A 20,084-nucleotide genomic window follows, 5' to 3' on the forward strand; every position below is an offset into this window, starting at 1 on the left:
CATTACATCACTGATAAAGTAACCCATTAAAATAATAAATGGAGTCCTGGATTCACAGATATGGCTTAAAATGAATACTAGTTATCCTAGGACATTTAAGAATATTTGATGAACATGCCTTAGAAAACACCATTACTGGTGTGTCTCTTGAGACAAAACAATTGCACTGACATATCTTAAAATGTGTCAGTGCAAGTTGTTTTCAGTTAAGACATGTATTTTAGTCTTGCTTATAAAATGGGACAGTAAATTAGTTATATTTCAGTATCGAGTTTCACATATTTGAGTTTCACATATTTCAGTATGGAGTTCGTTTAAAAAATACACCCTCGGGTTTTAGGGATTATAAACTTCTCTCTAATGCATGGTTAAAACTTTTTTAATGTATGCAAAATAACTGAATTTCTTAATAAGATTAAACAAATAAATAAAACAGACCAGGTACATATAGATTACACTTACATTCGTATGTGGCACAAATAAGTTTCTAACAACATTATGGAGAGTAAATAAAAAAATGTTTTTTTACATTTTGTGTAAGACTATTCCTTTAATGCCGTCATTTTCATTTAAATAATTAAATACAACTATTAAAATAACCTTTTTAAATGGAACATTGCTAAGTTTTTGCTGAGTAATCTTTTTTTAACGTTGTTTTCAAGGAAACTTCCACTAAGATGTCAATAGAGACTGAGCAAACCCTACCAGCCACACCAAGGCTCATCATGCTTGGTAAGCATAACATATATAGTAAACAACCTTTATGTTTGCAGTTTTTATGGTGACTTTTCAGATTTCAGGAGATAAACTTCTAACTTCATCTAAGTCTAACTTTTTTGCCAATATGTATTTGTTGTTGTACTTGGTTCTCATAATACAGTTTGTTTTTTTTTGTTTTGTTTTTACAAACTGATAAAATTCTAAAATTGATGTTGTCTGATTTGATGATTAGGTTCTTTGTGAGGATAAATCCTGAGGGGACAAAGTGTGCTACAAAATCTGGAACTAGCCGCAAAACTGGGTCTACAGTTAAAAGAAAGGTTCAAAATGTGAATCCACATGTCCATACATTTTTGCAGAGCCTTACAGAATTTGAATGGAAAACATCTAATTAAGTAAGCAAAAGCAGTATTTATTAAGACTTTCATTATAAAGACATAAACTGGTAATTGAATTTTTGTTGAATTATTACAGGTTTGGAACAACATGTGGGTCAATGGTGACTGATTATTATATTTTGGATGGTGTATATAATTTTATATAGTGGTGATGTGAAGTAATTATTTTGCCAGTTATGTTGGAAATATGCCAGATAAATTGCTAGAATTCACTAAAATGCACTGGCTTTGTTAATTTTTATTTATTTGTATGTGTGTGTTTGTGTGATACTGTAAAGGAAGAAAACATTATTTCTATTTGGTTATATTTTATTGTAAATATTGATTTCTTTAATTTTTATTTGTATTGAAAATATGTTTGATGAATTAAGTTACTAAAATACACTGGCATTGTTTATTTATTTTACTTTTTTAGTTATATTGTTAAGGAAATAAGAAAGCTTGTATTTTGTTTATCATTTTTATTGAGGTTGTAAGATGTTATTTAGCCAATTCTAATGTGGTTGATTTACTTGGTCATGCACTGGCTGTGTTTTTTGTTGGTCTGTTTTTTTCTAATTCTTCATTTTAGTATATGTTCTGATTTGTTTACGTAACCCAGAGTGATTACAAATAAAACTTGAGAGAAATAAAAGTTAGCCAGAGTGGTTACTAAAAGAAGAGAAAAGTAAATTAATAACTGAGTTCAGAATTGCTAGGTTAAAACTTTTTCCATAAATGATCCAAATGTGTTTTCTTTTTGTTAATTTTCTCATGTTGTGAATATGAAAAATGTATGCTGTATTTTTAATGGTATGTTGCCTTTAAGAGAATGTGGGGTGTAGTTTACTGCTGACGTATCAGGAGAGAGACGCGAATGGGGAAATGACATCAGCAGCGCGCGGAGAAAGAAATGAGATGTAAGCACAGAGAGAAATCGACAGAGATAATTCTGAGAGAAAATAACAGTGATCGTGATTTAAAAACAAAACGTCTATATATATTCATTTTATTTGAACTGAACTATTTTGCTGTTACGAGTGATTTTGAGTTAGTTGAGTGTTTTCATTGTGAACACGGCGATGACACGGACTGAACTCATCACTGTGAAAGAAACTTAGGCCGCGTTCCAGGCAACCTGTAACCCGTGTTTTTCCAACCTTATACCCATAAAAGTGCACTGGAACGGCAGTCAAACCCGTGACTTCCCACCCGTGAACTCGTACTAGATAGATGTACTCCAAGTTACGAGCTCTGACGTCACATAGCCTAGCCCGCGAAACCATACAAAACAACAATGGCGGTCTGATATTTGTAATTTCATTGCAGAAAAAATTGAGAAGGATTTCAAGTTGTTTAGGAAGGATGTTCTTTTTGGCCTTTATGACCTCAACAGAACTAAGACTAGGCCTAATGAAACTTTCATTATTAATCTCATTATTCTCTTGGCAAAATTTTACATTCATAAATGCAAGTTTGCGCATTCCAAAACATCTTTTATTGCTTTTAACAATGAGGCCAAGCAATATGTCAACACGATTAAGTATTCTCTTAATCAAAAGGCAACAAAAACTGTGAATGTGTGTAAACAATTTGATATCTTTTTGTAATTCTGTACTTCCCCTGGCAAAATGTGATGTTGTGAGTCTTTTGTTTATGTTCTATGTTAAAACACCCGTAAACTGTAAACTGTGCAATTCCTGTAAACTGTGCAATTGTAGAATAAAAAATAAAATAAAAAAAAAACAACAACAATGGCGGCAGCCTCTTCTCACTCGACAGTCATGTATTTTTCCCTTTTACCAACAGTAGGCCTCAACTGTTACATCCAACCGTTCACTGGGGTATGGACGATTATTTTTTCTTTCTTTTGAATTCAGAAAAAAGAGATTAAAAGGAAATAAATAGGCTAACTGTGAAAAAGAAAGAGATTAAAAGGGGTAAATAACAAATAATTATTAACAAGGAAAAAAAAACTGAAACCAAACATCTGAGACACCAGTAAGGTAAGGCTGCACAATTAATCAAATTTAAACTGAAATCACCGTATAGATTAGTCTCCGTTCACGCATATCTCTCATGCTGCTAAAATTTAACCAGCATGGGCATGTTCAAAACTCAATTCGGGCATGATATTGCTTGATAATGTGGTGTTTACTATAGACCCCGAAAGATACGGAATTGCTAAGATACATCTGCAGCTATTTTGTATTTTTATCATATCGATATTCTCCGGAGTCGAGATCGCCGGTTTCCCCTCAGTCAAGGTTAGGTGAATTGAAACGCTGTCCGATTGTAAAAGTGTGTAGACCTGTGTCTATATAGAACAAACAGTCTGGAGAGCGAATCGTGTCACAATGATCGCAATATTATGTTTTGTGTCAAAATGATCGCAATGTTTATACTCATTTTGCGTTGTTGAATGCGCAATCGCGCTTCAAAATAGCCACATTATTGCAATATTAGCCAACGCATTGTAAGAATAATTGAAATGTCATTTTCTTAAGTCAAAATCACAATGACTACTTAATTTCAGTAGGCCCGATGTATGTGTTTGCCAAGTTTATTATGGTTTGGATGTCAAGAGGATTAAGACGATCTGTGTGAAGAGACGTCAAAAAAAGGTGAGCGTAAAGTGAATATGTACAGTATTTTCATTTATTGTTTACTGTGAACATAAATAATTGCCTTTTTTTTTTACTACAGGTCAACATCTAACTGAATGCAACAAAAAAAAGGAAAGGTAAGCATACGGTATTGATCCCTTATGAACATGAATCATTATAAATTTAAGATAATAAAATAAATAATTAAATTAATTGCAGACAGAATCTTAACTTTTTACATTGCATTAAATATTGTAAAGATGTTTAAATTATCTAATTTAAAATAAGTTAAAAGAACAATCAAGGGAAAACAACAAACAAAGAAAAATATGTCCCAAACGAGGACAATTGTGATTAATAATATGACTTTTCTTCTTTTCCTATTCTGCAAAGACTGCCTCTGCAAAGTGATACCTCCCTCTGTTGTCTATTTTGGTTTGAAAGTCTCAATCACTTGACCAAGGTGTCACCCAAGCCTTATCTTCCATCACAGGTAAGATATAGACAAATCTAGCACTGTCATTCCTTCTTAAAAACCTTATTTCCAGGGCCACCTGGTCTTGGTTGTTAACAAGTCCGACAAACTGTCTGACATTTGTTTACCCTGAATTGGACCAAGACACAGTCTCCAGTTTTAATGTTCTCTGCAGCTGCTTGGTGGAGCTCAGAGGACTGTTATGTGGGACTTTCAGCAGATGTACTTTCTGAGAGCAGAAATCTATGGCCACTTGACTGTTCTGCCTCTGAGTAGATTTTGTGACGCACTTCTCCCCAGGTGACTGGCTCAATGTGATGGACTGACTGAGTGCCTGAAAGAGCTGTGGTAATGGCCCATCTATCAGCCAGCCTATGATGCTCTATAAAATCTGAGATTTCGGTGGATGTAATCAGTTTGATTTTAATGTTTGGGCAACTCATCCTTGCATAATATACAAATGAAGCAGCATCTATCACAAGGATAGCCTGTCTGCTGATGACATCAGTGTTAACAGCACGCTTCACTGTTGCTCCCACACCATCCACTGCACCTTTGCCGTGACTTGTGGCAAAGAAGTGCCACTGTACTTTTAAAGTTGGAAACAACTCCTTGAGGGTGGTTGACATGAAACACCAGATTAATCTGTTTTTAAACTGAGAGGCAGCTCCATCGCTAAAAATGTGCATCACTCTCATTGCAGGATGTTTCTCTCGAATGTCCAGCACAATCTTGGTGAGGAACGTTGCCACCGTCCTCTTGTCATGTTCCAAGCTGTCACTCACTATGGCATATAACTCTGGTTCTCCATCAGACCACAGAACAGAGGGAAACACTGTGACCTGTTTCTGATGCCAGTAGGCTGACTGGATCTGATCTTGGTAAGCAGCCGTGTATTTCTCTGCAAAATCTACCTGCAGCACTACAGTTTCCTTGTCTGTCTTTGACTGCATTCTTTTGGCCTAGAAAAATGTGCTTTGCTTTCTCTTCACAAAACTGATGCAGAAATTCAGAAAAAAACTAAGGCATCACCTAGTGTGCCACTCTTCTGGACCTTATTCGGCAGCCCTCCTGTTGCTTACCATGTGTACCAGGTCACCTTCATTTGTTTGTCTTCCTCTGGGATGTTACTAAGAACACTGATTTCCAACAGCTTTCCACTCCTGCATTCTGCAAACAGGCCTAACATGCAGTGAGGACTGTCTGGATTGCAGGCCACAGCTTTAATGAAATCCTGTGTGCTCTGGAATGCTTGCCTTGGGATGACACGTTGCACACAGTCCAGGGCTAATTTAAGATTCTCATGATAACGGCACAGACAAACATTTCTTGGAGTGTCTGAACACCGGAGTACATGAGATGGTCGAAGCTCAGCAAATTTAGATTTCCCAATTTTAAACTCCGGATGTTCACTCTTGAAGCCGTGGTAGGCCTCTAGAATAGACATTGTTAAATGTCGTTTCTGGATTTTCTTTTTTACTTCTCCCTCTCTGACTGTGAGCACATTCCTCATCCCTGGTGCTTGCCTTGAGATGTCATCTCTCTCATAAAACTCCTTGACTTCATCATATGTAGTAGTTGTGGTATGATTCTTTTTCTGTTGAAGAAGGCACAGTGATGTTGCGATTTCTTTTATTTTATATATATAACTATACATTTTTTCTAGGGCTGCTAGGTAAAGCTCGGAGTGCTCGTTTTACAGCCTTGCCTAGTGACTTTCTTGTTTCTGTCTTTGTCTCGCAAGCTCCCTAACGGTTTCTGCCTCTTGGTTTGATTGTGTTTCTTTCATTCTTAGTCTTTCTGCTTTTTTCCTTATCCTTTCCTTTTCCTTTAAATTTCATTATTCCTATTTTTCTCTCTGAATGTACATTGTCTTTCAGTATTAGTTTTTGCCATTGCGCTGTAGGATGAGATTTATATATTATAAATACATTTTATTGTTGTTCCTTTATTTGTTATTGTATTTATTTGTTATTATTGGTTGTTGTATTAGTTACTGTTATTCACATTGATATTTTGTAATAAAAAATAGTTAAAAGCTTTTTTTAGCCATGGCCAGTGTGTTCGATATATATAAATATATATTGAAATTTATTTAAAAGATTTCTGGTACAGGATATACTATCCTCTATTCCAAACTCTAAAAAACACAACAAATATATATTTACATATAAATTCCCATTTAATTTCATAATTGAAGTATTTTTTTTAACAATCATAAATAAATGACATAAAATTTATTACATTAGTTACTGACCAGCTTTATAATTATACATAACACCTTTTGACAGGCAAAATGCATCCAACCTGTTCTTAAAGGAATTAATAGAAGGGGAACACACCACTTCTTCTGGAAGTTCATTCCATGATTTTACCGCACGGAGTGTAAAAAAGTTCTTTCTCTTTTCAGACAGACATGTTCTAGGGTAGAGTTTTAAAGAATTCCCTCATGTCTCGTATATATTGTTCCAAAACTGAAAGATAGGTTCAACTGTTACATCGTATATTCCCTGTACAAGCTTATATACCTGAATCATATCTCCTCTATACCTCCTAAATTTGAGAGTTGGTAAACTTAATTCCCTCAATCTATCTTCATACGACATGTTTTTCATTCCTGGAATTAATTTAGTGGCTCTTCTCTGAACCCTTTAAATTTTTTCTACATATTTTTATTTATATGGGCACCAGACTGAGCTTGCATATTCAAGATGTGATCTTACCAGGGATTTATACAATGGTAAAAATATATCCTTACCTAAATTTTGAAAAGTTCTTCTAATTATTGCCATCATAGCTTTTTTAACTTTTTCAGAAATATGTGTGTGGAATTCAAGTGATCCATCCATCCTCATGTACAGGATTAACCAATATATCCCCAACTACATAGTTGGCTACAGTGTCATTTTTTCTCCCAATATGTAAATGTTAAAATTTTTCGGGATTCCTCTTTAATAGCCACTGATCACACCATTTGCTCATGCTACATAGATCTTCTTGAAGATGGGCTCGGTCTGTGTCACTTGTTATTATTCTGAAAATTTTTGTATCATCCGCAAAAAGGAAAAAATCAGATTGTATCACATCTGGCAGATCGTTTATATATATTACAAATAAAACAGGGCCCAAGACTGACCCCTGTGGGACACCAGATGTCACCAGTTTCCAATCTGAGGCAGCACCATTCACTACCACCTGTTGTTTTCTATTGTGCAAAAAATCCTGTATCCAATAAATAACTCTGTTGTCTAAACAATAGGATTTTAACTTTGATAGTAGTCTTTTATGAGGGACAGTATCAAAGGCTTTTTGAAAGTCCAGATAAATACAATCCACTGTTTGTCCTCTATCCAAAGCTTGTGACCATTTATCAAAAACTGTGAGTAACTGAAGAGAAGTTGACCGCCCAGATATGAAGCCATATTGTTTACTACTAAATAGTTTATTACTTTTCATATGATTGACTATATATGTCCTTATCCATTTTTCCATTCTTTTGCTAACAACTGACGTCAAATTAACTGGTCGATAGTTTCCAGCTAGAGATTTATTTCCTTTTTGAAAAGATTGCACTAATTTGAGCCTCTTTCCAATCATTTGGTAAAACTGAATCCTCTAATGATTTGTTAAATAGTACTGTTAGCGGTTCAGCAATCTCAGTCACCAGTTCCTTCAAAATCCTAGGGTGTATCAAATCCGGTCCAGGGGATTTATATACATTACTTTTCTGTAAAAGCCTTTTTGTATCTTCAACTGTTATTTTAAGATGTTCTATTTGTTGAACGTCCAACCTTGGTACCTCGGGTATCTGCCCATCAGGCTCTTCAACAAATACACTACAGAAGTATTCTGACAATATGTCTGCCTTTTCTATATCTTTCTCTATTTTTATAGAATTAGTATTACTCTGATTGGAATATAAATCACCTACTGCCGTTTTTATTTTTGTCCTTTTATTTATTAAGTTCCATATGACCTTTGGTTTATATTTATATTGCTTGGCCAATTCCTCTTCATATTTCCGCTTTAAATTTCGCTTTCTCGTCCTCACAATATTTCGAACTCTCCGATAAGCCTGCTGTATTTCTGGCTTTTTACTTCGTAATGCTTTCCTTCCAAGATTGTTTTTTTCTTTTCTTTTTGTTTTTGTAATGTCGTCTAATGGAAAGAAGTATTTTTTATTATTATTGTCACTATTATAGGGCCTAATTTTAACAATAGGTACAAATTTCTCCTCTATTTCCTTCAGCTTAGACTTTATAGGTACCCCTTTTTTATTATCATAATTATATATATATATATATATATATATATTTGTAATTTAAACACTTTTTCTCTGAATTAAAATGTACATATAGATATCAAATTACTTACCAATTGCTGATGTTGTCCAGAAAGCGCAGATCTACAATCAAGAAAGACTGAGTCGTCATCACGATAGACGCGTCTCATATTTCTCTCTCTCTCTCTCTCTCTCTCTCTCTCTCTCTCTCTCTCTCTCTCTCTCTCTCTCTCTCTGACACTGTAATAATGCTAACATTAGGGTCCTAGTTGATTTCTAAAATGTTCTGATGTACAGTAATAGAGGTCAATGATCAATTTAATATATATGCAGGTTTTTTTAACAGTAACAACATGTTGAAAGACCGGGGTGGGTTTAAATAAGTTTGAATTCTTCCCCACTCCGTTTCAAGCAATAGATCGATTTATGTTGTAAAGTTGATGAATTTATCTTTTGTATTGATTTAATCAGAATGCTTCTTGATTGCCTTTGTTATGTGTCATTATATTGCTCGAAATAAATTCATTCATTCATTCAACAAATATGGGCTGGTCAAATCATGCATGATTTAATATGAAGCGTCCGTAACAGTCACGTCCGTATCGCATAATTAGGTTGTTTAGAGCAAATAAGTGAGATGAATTGTCAATTATAACTAGAATGGACATATTTTGGCTTTGTACATAAAGTTTCAAATTAATTATAATAATAATTATTATACAATATAAACATTTTCTTTAAATCGTTACGGACGTGACACAGCACTGAAGCGTCGTGACTTCCTAAACATAACCTTTATAGATTTAAAGGGCAATGCAGTTATAAAAAAGTGGGTGTATTTATATCATGCTCCCATCTTTCTGCAAAATGCTTACTGTCAACATAAAGTATAAAAAAGGAGTCTTTGATTCCTCTTTTTAAAGCATGAAATATGTTTGTTTGAAAAAGCAATTTTATTATCTGTGCACACCTTATCTGAGGTGAATAAACAGGAATTTTCTAAAAATTGACATGACAGCACATCAATACAATAAAATACAGACCCAAATGGAAAACTTAGAAAAGGTTTTGATATTTTGATAACTTTATTTTTTCACGGCAAGGTTGACATTTGCATGGAATCGCCCAAATAATTATTCAAAACAGAAAGATATACGAAGCTACAGACCCAAATCAACAGCAAGGCAGACAGGAGCAAACGAGCAGAGAACAAAACAAATAGAACAAAAGAACATATCCACAGTGTTCAACAAGTACACCGTGTTCTCTGTCTCCATAGAAAGGATGATGAATTGCACTGTTGGAGGGATTTGGTATCTAGGATTATTCAAAAGTTAAAAACCTATTTCCATACAACACAAGAAATTTTCATATAACATTGATAATAACCTATAATAACCTTTAAACCTACCAATAACAAAAACTAGTTTACTAGTTGTAGAAATAAATATTTATGAATTGATATTTAGAGATTCACAGTTTTTCTGTACATTGTGCACATTTTGTACAAATCCAGTGAAACATGCACTAAATAAATGCACCAAAGAAGCTGCTTAGACGTATAGGTGTTTTTGTTGTTTTGTTTGTATTCATAAGGTCCACTGGTAAAAGTATAAGAAAAGTCTTTGGACTTATATCTGTCATTAAAAAAAATGAAAACGAACCTTTATCTGATAATTTTTTGGATGCAGGGTATTGTTGCAAGAAAATGTATACTGAAATAGTGAATCAGTTGAGTTATATACCCATATATTGTGGAAAAAAGGAATTACATATGTTGTTACAGTGACAGCAGATGAAAATGATCTGTTTATATAACACGAGTGCTAATTAATGTGTTGTCATTGACAAATAAATAAATACACAGTTATATATTTTTTTATTATTTTTTTTTATTATTATTATACATGCATTCATATAACACATGTACAAAAACAATATAAATATTAAATATTTGAAATTACACAAAATTTAGTGAATATGCTACATACATAGTCAATTTGCTCTAAGCCGCCTGGATCCGACTGTTGGTCCTTGACTATGATTGACATGCGCTGCTTCTTTTGTGTTGGTGACTGGTCCACACCTGCATTGTCAATTTCCATGCATAATTTTTGTGGAGGTGCCTGACACAGACCTAAATCTTCCTATTGAGAGAACAGATACATGTATATTCGAGCAATGTTGGGCAGGTTTAATGAGTGCTTCTTGGACTAAATCTAAAGATGTCTAAATCTTTTTAGCGTTTTGTGACATAGAAAACATAGTAGCATAGTTAAAGGCAATGCTTTCTTTTTTGAATAAATCTTAAAATAAGTAAAAACAAGAGATAGAAGGGACTTACAGAAGCTTCAATGCTCCATGGACACGCCCTCTTACTCCAACTGGGCGTGGGTGCTGCCTGGGAAGACCTGGGAGGTTGCTATGGGGAACACGGTGAAACAAGTGTTTTATGTGGGGTATTGGTAGGCACAGACACTCCCTTTAGGATTTTCTGCTGCTGCTCCCACCTTTCCCTCTGCTGCCTAGGCATCCTGAGGTTTGCAGGTGACACAAGTACTGGTGCATTTTGCAGATGCTGCCTCAGCAGCCTCCTTTCTCAGCAGCTCAGGGTTTTTAAGATTCCTTCAGTCGGAGATCTTGTCAATATCGGGTGCTCCCTGTGCGGAACAGACAGACGCTATCTTCAGAGAAGGGGCTAGAGGCTTCAGCTGCAGTTGCTCCCGTCTCAAGAGCTCAGAGATGTTTAGTTTTTGCCTCTGTGAGATCTTGTCAGGCATGCATGTTCCCTGCAGAAAAGCTTGAGGCTTCTGTTGCTCCATGTGTGGAGCATTCAAGCACCTTTGAGGCAGCAACAGGTGTCCTCTGTAGAGACTTGACAGGCTTGGCCATTTCAAAAGAGGCTTTTTGCAAATGTTTGCAAATGCCCTGTGTGGATCTGGAGGGCACAGGTGCTCACTGTGTGGATCTGGAGGGCACAGATGCATCTTGTGTGGATCTGGAGAGCACACGTGCGTCCTGTTTGGATCTGGAGGGCACAGGTGCATCCTGTGTGGATCTGGAGGGCACACATTTGTCCTGTGTGGATCTGGAGAGCACATGTGCGTCCTGTGTGGATCTGGAGGGCACAGGTGCATCCTGTGTGGATCTGGAGGGCACACATTTGTCCTGTGTGGATCTGGAGAGCACACGTGCGTCCTGTGTGGATCTGGAGGACACAGGTGCATCCTGTGTGGATCTGGAGGGCACACATTTGTCCTGTGTGGATCTGGAGAGCACACGTGCCTCCTGTGTGGATCTGGAGGGCACAAGTGCTCCCTGTGTGGATCTGGAGAGCACACGTACATCCTGTGTGGATCTGGAGGGCACAGGTGCATCCTGTGTGGATCTGGAGGGCACACATGTGTCCTGTGTGGATCTGGAGAGCACATGTGCGTCCTGTGTGGATCTGGAGGGCACAGGTGCATCCTGTGTGGATCTGGAGGGCACACATGTGTCCTGTGTGGATCTGGAGAGCACATCTGCGTCCTGTGTGGATCTGGAGGGCACAGGTGCATCCTGTGTGGATCTGGCAGAAAAAAGTCCTCCCTGCGTCCTCTTCTGCCTCCACTGTGGTGTGGTCTTCAGTGTAACATCTGAGAAGCCTGATTGCTGGGACTGAGCCTTCTTAGATGCGTCACTGAAGACCAGGGATGTGGGGCATGAAGTATCTCCTGCCTCCACTGTTCCCCAACACTGGCCTGAGATGAGATCCCCATACACAGGCTCATCAGATATGGGGTCTGAAACTTCCATGATTGCCCACCACCGCCCCGCAGCAAGGGCCGTACTGAGTTCATCTGAGTATTCAGCAGATGAGGACTGCTCTGCTCTCTCAAAAATGGTGGACATGGTAGTCATACTCATAATAATGTTAAATTTGATGGTGAAAGATGATCTAGAAGTGAACAATACTTTTTGCAATCTATATCTGTGAAACACTGACTACGTTTACATGCAGCCAATAACCCTTTCAAAACCGAAATATTAGCAATAACCCGGTCGCGCACAGCCATGTAAACACAGGCAAAAACCCGAATATGCTCATATCCCGGATTTTAAAAACCCGGTTATGATCCCTGGGGTACCCCTTTCTAACCCGAATTTTTGGTCATGTAAACGCGTATCAGAATAACCCCATAGTGATTTGTGTTCTGCGCATGCTCTATTCGCAAGGAATCTTGGTCTTTTGAGTAGAGGAACTTCTCGGCGCATAGAAAAACCCGCGTGCAGTATACCGGAAGTAAACATGGCGAGACGCAGCACAGCATACTTTTGGAGCAAGGTCAGTACCAGCACCAAAGCGCAAACAAAGGCGATCGCTATCTGCCCCGAACTATTCATTATCCACGTGCTGCTGCTGTTGTTGTTGTCTTTGGATACAGGAAGAAGAATCGGAAATGACTTATATTGGTTCTTAAGGTTGTCCGTACGTCCAGACGCTAACCGTGCATCTCCGTTTACATCGGGATACTGCAATTCCATATATACAGGAGAAACTCTCTCTGCTCACGCATGTAAACGGGTTATTCCTAATGTTTCAGAAACCCGAATAGTGACCTTAACCCGCCCATAACCCGAAAATTGACTGGATGTAAACGTAGTCACTATGACACAAAGAGAAAAGGAAGAGATGAGCTGAGTAAACATACAGTAAATAACCTGAAAGCTTGTTTTCTTAAGCCAAACATATACTAATGTCGTCCGCACTCTGCAATTTTTGTTATCTGAGTGTCCACAAACACCTGTGTGCAGCCCAATTTTTGTGTTCGCACTGACGGTGCATGTACAATAATGCATACGAAGAATGAAGAATGCAGACACAACTCAGTGCTGCTTGTAGATAAATAAGAAATTGTGCTGTGCATGTGTCGAACTTGTCCATCCCTTAATTGCTGTGTAGACACGGCTTGGTGCGAGATGAAGCGGAAAATAAAGTTCAGAAATAAATAAAGCGGAAAATAAAGTTTACCTGGGCCTTTAGTTTTCATTAAAAAAAAAATTAAAAAAAAATTGGCAATACAATGTATGCCCATTGGCAGTCCATCAGATGAGCCAAGGGTGGCTAAGAGAGTAATTAAAATGTTTCCAAAAATCAATTAAGCTGAAAGTTATTTTTTTAATCAATTTCTTTACCACTGTGCATACCTCAGATGCACATGATGTAAAAGCATATTATAATTTCCTATGTCCCACAGGCAATTTTTCGACTTCACAAATCAGCTTAAGGTCAATCAGCTTTCAGTGTCACTTCAATGTGTAATCAGATCTGCTATTGGTTGGTCAATGAAATATAAATTATCAACAATTATATAGAAAAAAATGGTTTGATCATTCTTGATTTACATGTCAGCCCAGCCTCCCATTTCCACACAATCCGCCACTGTGTAGCATGCCTAATTATTTGTCTAGCCTAAATGTACAGTAAATGGAGACAATACAGATTCTTATACGAGTTATGAAAATATTAAAATTCAAATCCCCAAACCCTGTGTAAAAAGTGTACTCACACACACTCGCCGACTCGGTACAAAATTGCACAAAGCCGCTGCACTCAATAAATTCACCGAACGTTCTAAGGAATGCGGCGATCATTATGACGTTAATCGACCACACGAGTGAATGCACGGGAAGAGAGCGTAGAGCGCGTCTTTTTCAGGCACAGTGCAATTCATTTTATACCATCAACAGGTCTAACAATCATAATAAACTATAGAGCCTCGATATTAAACAAAACGCCGACTCTATTCATTCCGAAATTCAATTAAATTCCACCACACAACAGTGCATGTTCACATTTGTAATTGTCGAATCGGAATTCGGAAACAACACCAATTCTGTGACACAGATGAACCTTTATTGATATCTCTATCAGACAATGCCTTTTATATATGCCAAAAGAAACAACAGTCAGTGAAAAATGATTAAAATAAATAAATAAATATCCCAATGTAGTAGGCATAGGCTATAGTCGCATGTTTTGGCAAACAGTGGAATTTTTTTTTATAAAAAGCAGCATATCGTAGCTAAGCCTTATAGGCTCATTCACCCCCACAAACTTAAATTAGAAAAATAAATATGCCATCCCTCTTTGAACGAACATAAAGTCTGACCAGGCTAAATTGCCCCAATAGCCCATGGACTTAGGATCATCCCCAAAAAAAACTTGAAATATAATGAAATACTACGCCATCACAGTTGCGACAAAGACATTCTGGCAAAATAGCCTTAAGCCTCGGAACATAAAAGCGAGGCCAAATAACTAACACACAATATGTCTAGAATATAATAGGTTAAACCAATATGAACGTAAATTATCAGCTGACCGAACACAACAGTTTAGGTTATACATGGGCTATTATGTGTAGCCTAGGTAACATAGGCTAATTGGTTTAATATGCCTGACCTTAGGTCTAGTTTGAATTTTTCTTGGCACTGTGCAGGAATAAAATAGCATATACAGTGTCAGGATTCAGACGAGAGCGCCTGGCCTCTATAACGCGCCCTGCTGCACTGAAGGAGAGCTCACTCCCAGCACTTGTTGCTGGAATGCATAGAATTCTCTTGGCAAGTTGCTGTAGTCGTGGGAATGACTGGCCTTGTTTCTCCCAAAAGGAAAGTAGATTTTCCTCTGCTGATCCGTCTATATGGAAGTTTGTAGAGGAATACTCCTGTACTTCATTCAGAATTATTGTATCCGATTCCTCGACCCATTCTGTGAAGTCAATCCTAGGCTTTTTCGTTGGTGCGCCATCAGCTATGCCGACAAAAGACAGATGAAATCTAATATTAATAATTGATCCATGTCGGTATACACAGCCTAATATTTTATAATGAAAAATAGCCTACACAATCAATATAGACTATTTACTTTTTATTTATTAAATCCAGGAAAATGGTTAATGAAACATGGATTAAAAGTAAGATACAATTAATACAAAACGAAATTCGCTTTAAAGAAATGCTTTGTGGTTTCTGTTTGAGGTCTCTGTGAAAGTTTGAAAGTCTTTTAGTGCCTCGTTTTAGAGTGGTCGCGTCCATAATGGAGAACTGTTCATAACATTGTTTTTTCCTCATAAATACTGCAAACACGAAAAATAAATTACAAAGTACTTTTTGAAAGATTTTCAACATGTTCAGACTGAGCCAAAAAAACATTTTAACAGGATAAATTGAATATTCACAAAATGGGTGGGTCTTGGTAGAAAATGTAATTTTTCTGAAAACTATTGAAATGAATTTATCGCGTTTTGGAAAAGAGCTCCTCAATAATAAATGATTATTAATAAATTATTATACAATTAATAAAACAAGTTATACTACGTATAAATGGGTTGTGGCACAGTGATGAATTTGGAAACTTAAAATGGCACTTTATAACAAAAAGGTTGCCGACCTATAAAGTATCGACCCACCTTGCTCTGTTGCTGGCACGGGCTCGGTGACAGGGTTGCTTCCTTCTCCCTCATGACTTACACGGACTCCTTCCTCTGGTAGAAGTTCGCGAACTTGCTTAATAACCTCTCGTCTGTCCTCTTCTACTAGCATTTTCAGGGACTTAAATATCGGGTGGAGAAAAGTGGCGATTTTATGAGTAGCATTAGGGCACATCTTCTCATCAAGAAGGGCAGACGCGCGAGAGCGGAGACTTTTCAAGTAAGGTGGGTCTCCAAACTTGGGCTCACAATGTTTTTTGAGTTTAAAAAACCATAGCAACACCATGTGAATGGTTGGGTAATGTTCCCCTTCAAGCTCGCTGATTGCTAATTTGAAAAGGGTGAGAAAGTTGATCAAGTGTGTGAGTTGATCCTGGTTGATGCCACCAAGCCGATGTTCTTGGTCTTTGTTCTTTAGCAGCTCTCTTATTTCTTGGTATTGTTTCTGTACATTCCAACATAATGACTTTGCATCACATTCTTGATTCACGGTGTGCTTTAGGCTGGCGATAGCACCGGTTCTCTTTAGGTATGCAACGAGCTCTTTGCAGTAATCGATCATGTCGACTATATCTTCAATGCCATCGGACTCGTAGTCACCTGTGCTGAGCACGGAATCCAGTGGTGTGACCGGCCTTTATGTTCGCGCCCTGGTCACTGACAAAAACTATTTTGTCTGTCTGTATTCTGTAGGACGCTAACACACTGGTTATCTGCTCATTAATGTTTTCGCTGTTTTTTTCAGGCTAGGGTCAAATTCCATTGTTGCCAAAATACGATTTTCCAGCTTCCACTGACTAATGTAGTGACACGTCAGGACTGTGTATGCCCTCTTTTTAATTTTTTTTTAAATAGGGGGGGGAGTTGCTATACAATGCTAAGATATATGTACAATATATGTGTACAATAACAATTTTCAGAAAAGATAACATTACGATGTCCAGAAATCAATTTCAAAAGTACATTGGGTTTTGCTCCGCGACGTGTCAACGATGGTCGCTTTGGCCAGGTGGTTTTTATAGCATAGGGGGCGGGACACTTTGCATTCTAAAGAGCATTTGATTGGACAGAAGATGAGAAGCTGAAGTCCGCGGTGACATCATAAAAATCCGTGATCCATATTAGCGGAAGTGTGGGACTGTAAGTTTTGAATGCTTATATCTCCTAAATGCGAATTTTGTCATTGGTTTGGAACACATGAGCTTATTCATAACTTTAAGCCTAACATATTCATACTAAAAGCTAAAAAAACTTACATTTTGATTTCAGGGGGCCTTTAAGGGGCGGCTCCTTTAAGGCTTGCCAGTAAACGGCCACTGTTATAATTGGCTAACGTTGTTGTATAAGTAACTCTATCAACATCAACTCAACTCGCTATTGCACGCTAGTAAGTGTTTTGAAAACATTATCCGTATAAAACTTGAAGCTGCTGTCAGATCCAATAATGCAGCTGAGTCAAACCAAACATTCTTTCACTCTTCCATTTGTCCTGTCGACATACTCAAGCGCATGGAGCAGCTCAAAATCTGAACACACATCTGTATACTGCATCCAGTGCAGACAGTGTCAGTGATTATAAAGGGTTCTATTTGGTTTTGACGCCAGGGCCGGCGCTAGCCATTTGGGTGCCCTAAGCACAAATGCTTGGGGGTGCCCCAACCCCCATAGCCCCCCCACTTGCACGTATATACTGATCATGGCAGTAATGAAAGTGAGAGCGCACACAATTATTACAGTTCATAGGAGTTGTTTTACGGATATACAGTTTACCAGTTTCACGAGTTTACATGTTAATGAAATCTGATGTAATATTATAATGCGTATTTGGCTTGCTGTCCGGGGGGAGGGCTGGGGCACGGGAAAGACCCGTCACGTCCCGACGAATGGGGAGCCCTCCTGGCGACACAAGCGCGGTCGTCCGGCGACGACTAAGACGGGCAGACTCACTGCAATTCGAACGGGAGGGTTCGATGAGATGAGATGCATCTGGTGAGTATATTGATTGTGATTGGTTGTCTGGTATCTGGGTGCGTGGGGCGGGATTTTTGGATTCCCTTAACTAGAAGGGACGTTTGGGAGTTATTTATTGCAGGCGTAGGTTTACCATGGATTAATTTATGAAAGAATTGAATGCCGCTTAGATAGCTTTTAATGAATCCGGCTTGGAGACCTTTAATACTATGAAGATGAGATATGAATGAAGTAACTGTTAAAAGAGAAAATTCGGGAAACGACAGGTTGTGAGAGAGGTGGAATGATTTGAACGATTTCTATGCGGTGAAATAAGTTTGCAGGGTTCTGGGAGAAACGGCTTGGAGGATGGATTCAATGGACGTGTCCAGGAGGGATTTTAGCGGATGGTTTATGGGAAGATCAGCTGCAAATAAGGAGGTACTGGAGTTGGAGTGGGGTCTGCTTCTGGTGCCAGCATCCTGAATTTCTGAAAAGAGAAACGGGAGAGAGAGTCAGCGATTTGATTTTGAGCCCCTGGGACGTGATTTGCAGTTATTAAGAACTGGTCGCATGCGGAGATCCATATGAGGCGTCTGAGGAGTGGCATAAGCGCAGTGTATAATGCGTGTCGCATAATTTAGGTGGCCCAGCATCGAGAGAAGTTCGCGTTTTGAACTATCTGTGCTGTCTGTAAAATTGGATGCGATTAAAATGATGCGATTGATTTTGGCCTGGAATTTTGCTGAGTCCAGATTGATGCCTAAGAACTCGATGGATGTAGTTGGACCCGATGTTTTCTCCTGGGCTAACGGAATCCCTAGCTCGGCGAAAACTTTTTTCACTATGAGGAGGTGAGCCTTGGGGATGGTATCGTGAGGTGAAATTATTTGGAAATCATCGAGCAGATGGAGAAGATGAGGAATTGCATAATTATTGGAAAAGGATCCAACATATTGCTTCAGAGAGAGTGTCAAAGATTTTTGGGCCGAAAGTTAAGCACACGGCGAAATAATACTTTTTCTGCCAGTTTACACCGAATAAGTGCCATGAATCGGGTGGATTGGCATTACTTTAAAAGCAGAGGAGATATCTACTTTTGCAAGCCATGCACCTCGTCCAGCTATTTTAATCATGGTTATGGCTTGTTCGATATCATGATAGTTGAGAGAATACTCTTCGAGAGGGATGAGACTATTGATGCTCAGATATGGAGAATTATGGGGGGCTGAAAGGTCGATTATCAACCGCTTTTTTCCAGAGAATTTCCTGGTAGCCACGCCTATGGGCCTGATGCGAAATTTGTCAAATGGGCCCATCATGAAACCGGATTCAATATCTTTTTTAATTAGCTTTTTTACTACTCCAGGCTCTGCTAAGGTGGACTGAAGGTTAGCGCAGATAACATTTTGCGTGGGATGGCTTTCTACACCGGGTTTAAAGCCTTGATTGAGACCAGTCAGTAAATAATTTGTGAAGTTGGCATCTGGGTGGTGTGATAATTCTTCGGCTAGACGGAAAACATTCACAGGAGTCGAGAGATAGTTTTTTGCGTTTTTATTGACAGATTTTTTGACTGGGCATATCACGCGGGCGTGTGCGCTGCCACAGTAATCACAGACGTGGAGAAAACAACACCGTTGTCTTGGGCATCTCCCTTCGTTGAAGTTCCTACAAACTTGTCTATCGGGAACCGAGTATGGTGCTCTGATTGAAAAATCTTCTCTTGCGTGACATGGAACGTAACTTGTGGATTTTATGGTATTCTGCTCTGGGCAGGGAGGGAACTACGGATTAATTTGGGGGCATGGATTGTGGATCTGCAGATTGCGCAGGAGATATTTCTGCACCCGAGGAAGACACTGGAGATCAGTGTCCAACGCTCCCCAATAGGGACACTGATTCCATTGGGAAACGCGGATGGCGCATTTTGCAGAAAACAGCTTGTGGTACGTATAAAAATTACTACCCCCATAAGACAACGCGAGCTCCACTATGATAGACAGATAGTCGTTCAGCTTGCGCCGTCTATGGGGAAAAGACGAGCATATAATTTCTGTATAGCGGCTGAAGGCAATACAGAATTCGGCTAGTGACAATGAACGTGATGTAACCTGTGAGTTATTTTTAAGAATGACTGAAATGTCACCGCAGTCTACTTGGCGATTGGACTCGGCTGGGGGAAACAGGGACAGGAGA

The 20,084-nt window shown here is 38.3% G+C and overlaps 1 pseudogene; it reads left to right on the forward strand.

The window, feature by feature from the left end:
- LOC143741420 (uncharacterized) overlaps positions 1 to 1,247 on the forward strand; it is a 5,220-nt pseudogene extending 3,973 nt beyond the window's left edge.
- The last annotated feature ends 18,837 nt before the right edge of the window (positions 1,248 to 20,084 follow it).

Source organism: Siphateles boraxobius, unplaced genomic scaffold (assembly GCF_051911475.1).
Source record: "Siphateles boraxobius isolate OS27281-9 unplaced genomic scaffold, OSU_SipBor_1 19, whole genome shotgun sequence".
NCBI classification, from domain to species: domain Eukaryota; kingdom Metazoa; phylum Chordata; class Actinopteri; order Cypriniformes; family Leuciscidae; genus Siphateles; species Siphateles boraxobius.